Source organism: Colletes latitarsis, chromosome 7 (assembly GCF_051014445.1).
Source record: "Colletes latitarsis isolate SP2378_abdomen chromosome 7, iyColLati1, whole genome shotgun sequence".
NCBI lineage: Eukaryota > Metazoa > Arthropoda > Insecta > Hymenoptera > Colletidae > Colletes > Colletes latitarsis.
The window spans coordinates 6,097,970-6,112,131 of record NC_135140.1 but is presented as its reverse complement, the minus strand read 5'-3'; the positions used below and the strand labels follow the sequence as shown (position 1 = coordinate 6,112,131).

Here is a 14,162-nt window from a genome sequence, read left to right as displayed (position 1 = left end):
AATAACATAATTCACAATAACAATTATTTCCATAGTTGTTTGCATCCAAGTGCAGAGGTGTCAAGAGAAGAACCATGGTAAAAATAGTCTTAATATATTATTGATAATCAAAATTATTAAATGATTATGGCTCGAACTAAAAAAAATTGAAAAACTTCTGAATTGATAAAATAGTAGCCTTTAAATTCAATGTATTTTTTCGTTAAAATTTGCCACGTAACTTAATTTTAGATATCGCATTTCCCTTTGTTCCAATAATGTTATAAAAGGATGTTTATTTTGTGTGGATATCATGTTTTATACTCAAAGATACACCATTTTGTGTATGTCGAAGTAAAGTAGAAAACAATAGAGAGAACATATAGCTTGTAAATTTTGCTTTATGAATCACTTGTAATTAAATAGAAGTAATTCTATAAAATAATACCACATAAAAAATTCAACGACTTTGTTTTAACCATTTATGGTTATATATATTCTGAATCTAACATATTTGATGCCAAAAAGTTACATTTTATACTCTGGAATATGATTCTTACCGCGTCCTTATCCAAACCAGTAGAGTAGATACACTATATGTCGGACGAGTGGAATATATCTGTATCTGATGAGACAAGTAGAGTAAATACACTATAAGTCAGACAAGTGTTTCCTCTAAAATAATATCTTACATATCGTTTCTTACCTTACAAAAAAAAAAATGTGAACAAAAGATAATCGAAAATTCAGAGAAAAATTAATAGAAAACTTCACAATCGAACAGAACAGCTCCTGAGCAATATGATTGCGCGAAATAAATTTTCGTATTCGAAAAAAAAGGTACAATTCGTTACGATGGACTGCCAAACGGACTCTCTTGATATCTCTGTTAGCAATTGAATACTTCCTAATAACTTGAAGAACTATTTCCCGCGCAAGTTGATATCAATGTGAATAATTCATCATTGCCTCTGTTAGTGATGCTAGTATAACTCGCGAACCCTAGAGGCAGTAACTTCAGACAATTATTCTACGTACTCTGGTACCAGAGTGGCTCGCGTCAAATTATCTATGATTTTTGCATAATATGCTATTAATCTTATAATATCACAATTGAAAACACGCAATTCACCAATAAGGCCATCAGATATTTGAATCATCTTTAGAGAATTACGGAGAATTAATTTATAATTTGAGCACTGTCTGGTCACAGATAGTTTTATTCTTTCTTTCTAAACGAAATGGAATTTATTTGCTCGACAAACCTACAGTAAATTTTTAACGGATATAAAACCATTTAATAATAATTTGACTATATAAATAAATTGAATATTCATGCCAATCCAGATTCTACATGTTGGAAAAAACTCGTTCTAAATTCATTTTCAACAGAAAAGATTTATTCAGAATTAAATGTATGATTTTTCAATTGCTGTGTTGATTTTTCAAGTTAAGTTAAATATTGAAGTCATAATTTTACTACTGGAAGGTATCCAGTTTTGCTCATTTTATATTGATACTAGGGGAAATTCTAACTCACTCCGGCGAGGAAGTTGTTAAGCTATTTCAACTTTGTGTAAACGCGTACTCGCTTAAGGACTAGTTAAAACCTCGACTAACAAGTTGAAGTTAGAAGCCGTGAAAATGAAGAAATTCGTGTATCCGTCCTCCGCCACCACAACCTAATCGACACGAGTACATCGCTCGTCAAATTACTGAATATCATTCAACATTATTTAACCTTTTGCACTCCGAGAATATCTACAAATACGAACGATTAGCAATGCCAAATTAAATTTTGTAATGTGATTTCTAAAACTAAAAAAATACTCTCCTTTCCACAAACATATATTTTCTAAATTCAATTTGTGTCATCATAAATGGAACTTCAATCGAGCTATAGTACGTATTATGTTTGTCGCCATAGCGGCGCCAGCGAAGTGCAAAGGGTTAAAATTATTATATTTAAGTTTTTCCATCGTTAAGATCTTCTCATTAAGTTTTTTTAGAAATTATTATGTGGGATCCAAGAACTTTCCAAATCTTGGCGACCACGACAAAACGAAGATTCGTAATTGACAGTCCGTGGGCCGGTTATTCAAGGTTTATAGCATCCGTGTGTAATTAATTATTGCTCGCGTTAAGTGAGATAATGCGCACGTTGTATTTATGGATTAGGATTTACATTATTGCGTGCGTCGAAATTAATTACGTTAGAGCTGTAGGGCAATTAAACGCTACGCTTAATTAGGTATAGTTTAATCGGAGCGGGGTAGTATTGCGCCCGAAATCCGAAGTTTCTCGTTGGGTGGTTTGGGGAACTTTTCGGTGCGTTCGGAGATTGAATTTCTACTTGGCCCGGCAGTTTTGGCTACCGGGCCCTTTGTGGAGCACCGACGCGTTGTCGTAGAAAATTCGTTACGGTGGAATTCTATAGAGTACGCTTAAACCGAGCGTCGTCTTGTTCGTCGGCGTTTTACGCCCGCCGCATCGAGCAATTTCGAATATTTCGGGAAGATCAGCAAAATTGTAACGTTTTATCTTGGGAAGAAGATAAATATTCACTTACCCCTATGAATTGGATTTTGATTTAACGAACTTTCAGAGAGCAAACGTATATGATAGCCAAGAATATGCGTGGGCGCGGTAAAAATATACAAAGAACATATGAAATTTCTGGTTGTAAAATATGCATGAAAAATATGTACGCACGCGTGCAATAAATATGCTAAATAGGCGAAGGAATGCTCGCGGAGTCGTTTCGCTGTAATTAAAAATCAATTCCGGCCGATCCTTTTTCTGAACAATGGCCGCCCTTTCTAATCTATTTTGCGTCACGTGCGGCCGCAACAACGACGCCTCCGACGGGGAGGAAAAAGCATCGGGTAGAAGCGGGACGACGTTTCCCTTTCCAATTTCAAACTATTTCATATTCAGAGGTTGCCCGTATGATATTCAACCGCGAGACATTAGCATGTAAAGGGTGTACCAAGGAAGGAAAATCGGAGAAGGGTGGCTCGGTTGGCGGGTAGGCGGCATACCAGCGGCAACCATCCTGGGCTGCACTGAAATAATCCCATTACACAAAGGAGGATGAGGCTTGTTGGTTACTCTCGTACATTTGTCTGGCCAGACCGTATCGCTGGACCGCGTCACTCGAGAGTTTTCACGCGACGAACAACTTCGACAACACACGTGTTAGCCTACAATTAAATGCAGAGAGTTCATTGATAACAATAACGTCACCATAATTCTGGAAGCATTAAACGCGAGTTGGAAGTTCGGTTGGTTAAATCAGTACAAACTGTAACTATAATACAGGAGCTTGAGAAATATATTTATAAAAAAGAAAATAAAGATTCGGTTCGTTTTCAGAAAGTAATGGAAAATTCTTAACAATCGATGAGAAATTTATTTATTAAATTCAACCAATAATTGTACGCAATGAATATCGCGTACGTCGGAAGATCCAAAGCTCTTTGAGAGCTCTTTGAAACGCAGAAAAACAAAGTCAAAAGCCTTTGCCTAGTACTATAAAACGACGCAAAAACATACAATTATTTCATATACCCAGAGGTATTATACGAACAAGTTCTCCTCTCCCGGTGTGCTCTTAGGAGGAAACTTGATCTTGCAGAGATATTTAATAAAATAGAAACTTTTTTCATATCCTGCGTTCCCAGATGGAAAAATAAATCGTGGGAGCGAAACTTCTCGAGATGATTTCTCGAAACCGAGAGAGTCTTGTATTTAACATGTTTACACATGTATATAGGCGTAAAATTTCGAAACGTGCATCCTGCATGACCGTATAACACGCGAAAAATCTCTCGACGGCACTCGTACGTCAATGATCGAATCAGACAATATCCACTACAAAGCTCTAGCATCGAAACACGAGCACGCCACGTTCGATATAATTCATTTAGCGACCGATTATCCTGCCATAGAACGTTGTTTTATCGAGTCCTATCAAATCTGCGGATAATTCGATTAAGCATAATCGCATTATTGAACAGTACTCCATGATATTTCGGGAGCGCCAGGTGTCCCGCGCGTGTTCAAACCTGGGATATTTTCCTCGTTAGGGGTCGATAGGAATTCGATACTCGGGAGTTTTCCGTCGTTAGGTACTCCGGAATCGCGTATAAAATCCCAGGGACGAGAAAGAACCGAGAGAATTCGTGGATCGTAGATCCGCAGGACGCGTGCTGGTCTCGTGAAACGGGCTGAATTTTTGGGGAACGACTGATCCGATTTTGACGAAGCCGCCAGCCGCCGGTTGCAGTCGGGAATGGAGATTCCGGAATTTATGGTTTTCATTTCTTGGCCGGCGTCGGACGTGTTACTCTCTTCGTACGTGACGGAAATATTTAAGAAGACCGCCGGAGAGAACCAGTTACGCCCGTGTTTTAAGAGAAGCACGCTTTTGGCTCTGTTCAGCCCGTGTAATCTGCACCGGCTCAGTTGTTCTAAGCGCCTCGTCGTAACACGTACTATCGTGGACGGGGATTTCATATATCGCTAGGAACGCCCTTTCCAACATGTATCCTCGACGACACCGTCTTGTTTCCTTCGGTCTCGGTGAATGCAAAGCATTTCAGAACCATCGTTCGACCGATTCTCAGTCGCGTTTTACAACGACGTGGGTCCAACAACGATTATCGTTGCAATTCTCGTTCGGAGTCGTTGAACTCTCGTGGGACTCGTCCAGTAAGGCAAACCTAATATTTAATACAAGCAATAAACTCGGAGATATATGTTTCTTTATTTGTAACTTGAAATTAGTCATCGTGCGTCTGTTAAATCGACTCGAATATCTTGATAATACAAACTTTTAAACGTTGCATAATAGAAGTGAAACCCTGCTTTAAACGTTGGGTTACTCAGTGATTAGTCGAGTACTTGCGAGAAAGACAAGAACGTAGCCCTCTGGTGGCGAGCGTGGGAAGTGTCGCTACAATATTGTCGACGTTGAGTCCCCCGCCGCGCGATAAAACTGTCAGCGAGTGAAATGTATTAAACAGAACAGGCAATCGATTCTCTCCCTTCTAAAAAAAAAAAAAAAAAAAAAAAAAACAGGAATGTTTCGCTGAAACGAACCTTGATAATTGGTCCGCTCCCAGCAGTTGTTCCATTAATTTAATCAAAATCTCAGCGCGCCTCGACTCCGCGAAACCGTGTCACAAAAATCACGGAAAAAGGTAATTCCATTTGTCGTAGCCAAGACCCCGATGCACGTAATCACCGACGATTAATTGAAAGTCGCGCCGATAGCGGTCTCGAGGGCCGCCGGGGCTAAAGTTCGTTCGTCGTTTCACCATCTTTCGAGACGATCATTGATTTCGACACTCAGCTATCTCCCGTTGATTGTCTGCAAGGCCGTTCTCGGCCGTTCCGAAGGCTTTCTTTGGCGTTCAGTCACGTTGGAATCGATCCTGCAAAGTGTGGCGACCCGATTCGATTCGTCCACGATGAAAGGAAGCCCGATCCATGGCTCTGGGGAAGAGACAACCCCGAGATATCCTCGCATTGGCAATTCTAATCCGGCACGTTCCGTTCGTTACGGCCCCTCTGAAAGAAACCTCGTCGAAAAATCCAAGCCATAATTATGATTATTAGTTAAGAGTCGTAGCCGCGAGCCCGTCTCCCGAGAGATAATTAGTAGAATGCTTGTTATCCAAACTCTTCCCGAGAGAATGCTCGAGAAATCAGCTATAATCGAGAAGCTTGCAACGGGATTACGATAGCATTGATTTTCATTCTAATTGCGGCGAACGAAGGGGCTCAGACAATCGTTCGTTCGATGACAAATTTAGGAGAATCGACTTCTTTTTAATGGCAGAGTCGAATCATTGTGTCAAATTTTCCAGTTTGCGTGTAAACAGGTTTTTCGTGGAAAACGGGAATTGATTGGGAACTGTTTGCTCTGTTAAGTATTTTTCTTCCCCGAAAACAATTCCCAATGTGTATACAAGTACTGTGTTTCGATTATATTGACCATCGTATCGTTTCTATCGCGTTTAATGGCTCGAACGAAAGAATCGTTATCTGTCGGTAAATTTCAGATATCTTAGCTTTCGGTTAATCTAACGCGTTCAGTTTTGATTTTTAAAACACGCGTTGCATTCGTGTCTGAACGGATAACCTAGTTGCGAAGTTTCGGTATCCGAAAACGCGTGATCAGAATATTCCCGATACAGCGATTCTCTGTTTGTTTATTGTTAGTAGAAATTTCAATTTGTACCTGGAAGACTAATTATTATTGTTGAACGATCACAGTTGCAACTTCGTTACCGGAACAAATTGGTTTAGCAGTGCTTGTTCGACAGTTTGTTCGCAAGGAGATTGTCTCGGGAAGTATAATTGTATCAGCGACGTCGTATAATTCGCGCAAGTATTGTCAATTTATGTGCGAGACGAGTAATTTCCATCGACGATACGTGGATGAATAATTTTTTAAATAATTCTTGCCTCAATTTGGGAAATTTCAGCGTTGATTAACGCAGTTTACGTACTTGAAAACTTTAATCAGTATGTAAATCTAGCCGAAGCAGAGGATTAAACGTAATAACAAATTTTGATAATTACATCCTTCAGGTGGCGTTCAACCCTTCTACAGGGTAGGGCATTAAAATTTTATACCAAATACCGTCGTTAAGCCTAACCAATCCTTGGGTTTCCAGATAAACGAACCTCCAGTGTAACTTATCTTTCCGCAAAACCGCTTATAATCCGTTAAACGGTTCGCGCAAATTCATATAACAGGATTAAATTTGTTTTTGCTGAATCGCTGGTTCCTCTTAACCAAATTTCGAGGGTAAAACTCCATCGTATGGTTTGAATTATTTCGATCCATGTCTCCATTGAGAACACAACGTTCGTGCGCTGTTTAAATAATCACTGAAGCTATTCGGGTCAAATTCGTCCGCGAAAATATAATATTTACTGATTCATTACGAATGTATAACAAGTAATAATATAAAATTAAATGTTATATTTATGCGAGGAAAACAAATCTATTATATTATGGTTTTTCCTGTTTTATTTTTCAATCGAATTAATTGTCTCGTACGGTTTCCCTACTTTTTCCCTATAATTTCGATTCAACTTGGCGGTCCATATCGCGACGGTTACTTGCAATAGTTGAGACTCATACCATAATTCGATAGTGAACAGTACCGAGCTTTAGAACTCCAAGCTTATTAATGCCAACATTCAACGATTAATCATGACGCGTTCCACGACATGCGAGTCATCGATATCGCGTTCTAAAACTCGAAAGTCGTTGGTATTAGTATTTCACTGCTCGCGAATCATCGCGAGGATGGTGCTTCAAATATTGGTACAACGTCATTCAGTCATCAGACGTGTCATCGTATTCCACTTATGCATCGAAGACAAATTCTAAGTTATGAATAATAAAAATGGATCTAATTTGAATTATTTTAGCAGTACAAACGAGGCTTCGTAATTATGCATGTAGCTTTTTAGTAAAATTTTAACTAAAACAGATGAAGATCGGAGACTCCCGCAATAACTTTCTACGAGCGATGCTGAAATGTGCTTACACGCATGTGTATTAATGTTACAAAGAAGTATTAAAAATCAAAAACGAATTTTTAAGAAAAATCGACAGAGGGTAGGTGCTGAAATTTTTCGCCGAAAAAAAAATTTTAAAATCGTTTTGAAAAAATTATTCTTAGTTGGGGGGGTCGATTACAATCATTTTTGGTCATTAGACATACCCCTGAATTCCTACGCACTTTCGAGAAAAAAATTCCTCACCGAAAACACAATTTCTAGCCAAAAATGTTTGCTCGAAATTTCATGCAAATCTTTAAAATGTCATAACTTCTGAACGGATTGGACGATTTTAATGTTTAAAAAAGCAAACTACACGTAATTTGCTGGAGAATATATATAAATCGCAAAAATATTCGAAAAGTTGATCCTTGACCCCGCAAAATGAGAAAACCCCCATAAAAATGGTCCAATTTTCAAACAGCCATAATTCTTACAATAGCGAATACATTTCAATGAAACTTTTTTCTCAACTAGTACTCATGGGTACCTACAAAAAAGTATTAGACAACTTTTCTATAGGACGTCAAACAAAATTACTAAAAATCGAAAACGAATTTTAAGAAAATTGGACAGGGGGTAGCTGCTGAAATTTTTCGGCAAAATTAAAAAATTTCAAATCGTTCTAAAAAACTTATATTTAGTTGCGGGAGTCAATTACAATCATTTTTGGTCATTAGACATACCCTCAAATTCCTACGCACTTTCGAGAAAAAAATTCTTCACCGAAAATATAATTTCTGGACAGAAATGTTTGCCCGCATTTTCATGCAAATCTTTAAAACATCATAACTTCTGAACGGATTGGACGATTTTAATGTTTAAAAAAGCAAACTACGCGTATTTTGATGGAGATTATGTATAAATTCCAAAAATATTCAGAAAGTTGGTCCTTGACCCCGCAAAATGAGAAAAACCCCATAAAAATGGTCCAATTTTCAAACAGCCATAACTCCCACAATTGTGAATATATTTCAATGAATCTGTTTTCTGGAATAGAGCTCATGGGTACCTATAATAATGTATTACACAACTTTTTTCTAGGGCGTCAAACAAAATTACTAAAAATGAAAATTAAATTTTTAAGAAAAATTGGCAGAGTGTAGCTGCCTAAATTTTTCGGCGAAAAAAAAAATTTCAAATCGTTCTAAAAAAATTATTTTTAGTTGCTGGGGTCAATTACAATCATTTTTGAAGAATAAACATACCCTCGAAATCTTACCCAGTTTCGAGAAAAAAATTCAGATATTGGACAAATTTTTCAGCAAAATTGAAAAATTTCAAATTGTTCTAAAAAAATTATTTTTGACTGCAGGGATCAGTTACAATCATTTTTGATGAATACACATACTCCCGAAATCCTATGCACTTTCGAGAAAAAAATTCCTTACCGAAAATATAATGTCTGACCATACATTGACATGTTTCCCTGAAATTTCATGCGTATATTTAAAACATCATAAGTTCTAAACGGATTGAAGGATTTTAATGTTTCAAAATGCAAATAACGCGTATTTTAGTGAAGAATATGTAGACATTCTAAGAACATTTGAAAAGTTGTTCCTTAATTCCATAATAATAATAACAATAAAACTAACCCAATTGTTAAACGTCCATAACTCCTACTATAGCGAATGTATGTCATTGGTCCTGCCTCTTGACATTTCCTTGGTCTTTACTGAATCGCTGACCTTGATATCGATCGCATTGTTAACCATGTATGACCACCCAACCATTGTTAGTCATTGAATAAATTTTTAATTTACCAACCATTGTTAGTCATTGAAATCAGGTGGCTCGAGTACATTCGAAAACATCTTTTGAGTTTGTTGATCTTGTTATATTTACAGTGTCGCTACGACGATAGAAGAAGACTTTGAAAGAGCACGTTTTGTCGACAGTATTTAAAAAGACAACGAAGAAGCAGGACTGCGTTCCTCGCTAATGTAGAGACTGTTTAGATTTTAGATAGTCTGTTTACCGTTTCTTGCGATAGAATTTGCATACTTTGACGATCATAAATAACAGTGCGTCGCTAGATGAAGACTAGGCGGAAGCTTGCTTGTGACAACACTTTCAGAGAGCTACGCTCTTGTCTCTCTCACAAGCACTCAACCGACCATCTATTAGTATACATACGCTCCTCGATCGACCATTGAATGCTCCAGCGTCGAAGGCAGAGCTAGTACTGCCTCACTGATTAATTCCCTTACAAACATAATATCAGGAAGTGTTCTTCCGTTATACAACGTTTGAAAATTTCTATTATCAAGCATTTCAAAACGGGGAAACTTTGAACAGTTTCGTAAGATACACACGATGACTAATTTCAACTTATAAATAAAGATGATAGTTTTCTGAATCATCGCTCGTGTCAAATAAATTGGGTCTTCGGTTATTGCCTGGAAGGGAATCATCGAAACGAAACATCAAAAATGTCTCGAACCGTGGAAGCTTAATGGGCTGAGACGTCCCCATCGACGAGAAGCCGGGGAATTCCGGGCGCTGGTAGAAGCGTTTTCGAGCGATTCGGCAAATGAAGCAATCCTCCAGAAACATCTCCGGGCAACATCCACGCCGCCTTCAAATCCAACTTCGAGACTCGTCTCTCGACTTCCCGTTTCTGTCCTTGTGTCTGCGTCCACGTAACGGGGACTCTCCTAAGTACGTCCCGCGGAAAGTTGCACCGGGAGCACAGGGGAACCGAGAGGAGAAACGCTCCCTTGAGAGGGAGAGGGCTGTGTGGAAGTAAAAGCAATTGCTCTCCGCGCGAAGGACTCGCGTTTCATTTCAGCTGCAGCCGCCGAAGAGAAACTCGGACGAACCCAGAAGAGGGGTTGTTATCCGTTACGAGGCCTCGCGAACGTTGGGGGAGGCGACACAGCGGCGAAAAGGAAAGAAAGAAATGGAACAGCGAGAAGAATGGGGAGGACGCGCGGGGGTGGACGAAGAGACACGTTCGTGCCGTTGTCGGGTGTCCTTGATGTTGTAAAACAACCCATTCGGGGTCTGGCTTTCCCCGGGTTCCGCGGGATCGCGAAAATTACGAGGACGAGCTCCCGCGAAAGTGGATGGAGAGAAGTCGCGACGGTAGTATTAAGCCCGGCTGAAAAGAAAATGGAGCGTTCTCGAGGAATCCGTGGACGATCGTGGAGCACGCCAATATGGTTCGAAGAGTTTAGGTACGGTGGGAGGAGAGACCTTGCAAAATTATGAAGATTTTTTTTCGGAACAATCAAATCGGTGACGCGATTTAAGTATGGAGCGAGATGGAATTTTTCGAGAAAATTGCTGGAATTTAACGGTGGAAACGGAAAGCTATTATAGCCCGCGGCACCGGGTTTCTAGAGTTTCTAGGATCGCGAAAATTACGGGGTAAACTGGCGCGAGCCGAGATAAAAAGAACGGACCTGATGCAATATTAGAACCGGGGAGAAAAGAAACGAGCGAAAATGGAACGTTGTTGGGGAATGTAGCATCCGTGAGGCTTGTAATATTTTTTTTAAATAACATGCTCCACGGAAGAAATGCGAAATTACTGTAATATACTCGGGGAAGTTAACCGTCACAGTAGTGAGCGTCCGTAATATGGTCCGCCCGGTAATGGCGGGTATGATTTATTGTTAAAGAGGCGGGTAGTAAGTTTGGGAAACACTGGGAATTGTGGTGACCTGGAATTTTCGAACGACGTTTGCGAGGAGATTTAATCAAACCAATTGCTTAAATAATTAATCTGTAAATGAGAAATGGGAACATCAATTAATGATTTATTCGCGATTCTTTTATACTCATTTTTGGTTGAACTTGAAATACAATTGCATTACATAATTAAAATTTTAATTTTTATTCGATAAAATATAAATAATTATTCACAGGGTGTTCGATCACCTGTGGGAAAAATTTTAATGGGAGATCTTAGAGACCAAAATAAGACGAAAATCAAGAATACCAATTTGTTAATGGAGGCTTCGTTAAAAAGTTATTAACATTTAAAGTTCCGCCCATGTTGAATTTTTTTTTTCTCGAAAATGCGTAGGATTTCGGAGGTATGTGTATTCACTAAAAATGATTGTAATTGACCCTCTCAGCCCAAAATAATTTTTTTAGAACGATTTAAAATTTTTTTTTTTCGCCGAAAAATTTAGACACCTAGTCCCTGTCCAATTTTCTTAAAAATTTAATTTTCAATTTTAGTTATTTTGTTTGACGCCCTACAGAAAAGTTGTGTAATACTTTTTTGTAGGTACCCATGAGCTTTATTCCAGAAAAAAGTTTCATTGAAATATATTTGCTATTGTAGGAATTATGATCGTTTGAAGTTTGTACCATTTTGATGGGGTTTTTCTCATTTTGCGGGGTCAAGGATCAACTTTTCGAATATTTTTGCAATTTGTACATATTCTCCATCAAAATACGCGTAGTTTGCTTTTTTAAACATTAAAATCGTCCAATCCGTTCAGGAGTTATGACATTTTGAAGATTCGCATGAAATTTCAGGGAAACATGTCAATGGTATGGTCAGACATTATATTTTCGGTAAGGAATTTTTTTCTCGAAACTGGATAGGATTTCGGAGGTATGTCTATTCACCAAAAATGATTGTATTTGACCCTCGCAACCAAAAATAATTTTTTCAGAAAGATTTGAAATTTTTTTTTTTCGTTGAAAAATTTAGGCACCTACCCCCTTGTCGACTTTTCTTAAAAATTCGTTTTCGATTTTTAATAATTTTGTTTGACGCCCCACAGAAAAGTTGTCTAATACTTTTTTGTAGGTACCCATAAGCTTCACTTCAGGAAAAAGTTTCATTGAAATATATTCACTATTGTAGGATTTATGATCGTTTGAAGTTTGGAGCATTTTTATGGGGTTTTTCTCATTTTGCGGGGTCAAGGATCATCTTTTCGAATATTTTTGCAATTTATACATATTCTCCATCAAAATACGCGTAGTTTGCTTTTTTAAACATTAAAATCGTCCAATCCGTTCAGGAGTTATGACATTTTAAAGATTCGCATGAAATTTCAGGGAAGCATTTCTGGCCTCACATTAGATTTTCGGTAAAGAATTTTTTTCTCGAAAGTGCGTAGGAATTCGGGGGTATGTCTAATGACCAAAAATGATTATGATTGACCCCCACAACTGAATATAATTTTTTTAGAACGATTTGAAATTTTTTTTTTCGTCAATAAATTTCACACCTGCTCGAATTTTTTTCTCGAAAATGGACAGGATTTTGAGGGTATATGTATTCACCAAAAATAATTGTAATTGCCTTCCACAACCGAAAATAATTTTTCTAGAATGATTTGAAATTTTTTAATTTAATTTTTTAATAACTTTTTAACGATGCCTCAGTCAAGAAATTGATATTCCTGATTGTCGTTTTATTTTCGCCTCTGGAATCTTCTATTAAAATTTTCCCCTGGAATGGCCGAATACCCCTGTATATTTATTATTATATATTTCTTTACTATTTTTTATTATAATTCGTCACATTTTTAATATAAGAAATATTACAAACTTTCATATTTTCCAGCCCTGTCCCTTTCTCCTTTTTTTCCTCATATTTTCTTCTATACCTACAACTCTCCTTCATACCTCAGCAGCTTAATCATTTATTCTTCTTCTTTCTTCATATTTGAACATTGTCTCTTACATTCCCGTATTTAATGCCCTCTTCTACAATGCTCACGCCATTAGCAGGAATTCAATATTCATCTTCGTTCCTTTAATATTCCTCGAATTAATACAAATAACAGATGTTTTCATTTAATTATAATTAGTTCTGTATACCGTCTAATTTTAAACGAACATTCATTCATGTTATCAGTTTGTGCTGAAAAAATATTAATTACTTTCATTTCTCATTTTTCTTTTTAAAAATAATTTAATATTTATTGTAGGTTCGAATCTATTGAAAACGAAGCACGCATTTTTTGCTCTCATTTTAAAATTTCCTTTCTTCTTGTACAATTTATTCATTCATATATTTCTAGGTATTAACAATCAAATGCTATAATATTTGATAATTCAGTATTATACAGAATTGAATATATAAAATATGATACTTTTATTAAACATCTTATTTATTTAGTTATATTATTTATTATTTCTACACGTTTGATCATTTTAGATCCCAATATTTCACTAATTATATTAAGTTATAAGAAACTAAGATTAATCTGTTATCGTTTAATTATTTTTTATCAAAATATAAATTCTTCTAATTCAAAATTCTTAACTATTATATGTAATCGTGTAAGTGATACTGGATTATTAATAATTTATATATATATATAAATATAGGTACATTGAATGTACATGTTATATATTTATACTAGTATTATCTGCAATAACAAAAATCGTGTTTGGAAAGTTACTCTGTGGTTCCTATATTTTTCTGGAGCCTAACTAAGGGTCACCTGTGTCTGAAAAAATGGAACGTTCGAGCAATTCGCAGAAGTCCCAATCGATTGTCTCCCCGGATGCAAGCACTTAATTGCATCGCTGATAAAGCTCGCGCCAGGGCCGCAGAATACCTTTGCAAAAAAGAAGATTAATCACGATCCGTCCACGCAATTTATCATTCGCCTGTA

At 37.2% G+C, this 14,162-nt stretch overlaps 1 protein-coding gene across 3 annotated transcripts in view; it reads left to right on the top strand.

The window, feature by feature from the left end:
• LOC143343161 (zwei Ig domain protein zig-8) overlaps nt 1-14,162 on the top strand; it is a 341,606-nt gene that overhangs the window by 215,382 nt on the left and 112,062 nt on the right. The gene's annotated exons all lie outside the window — the stretch shown is intronic.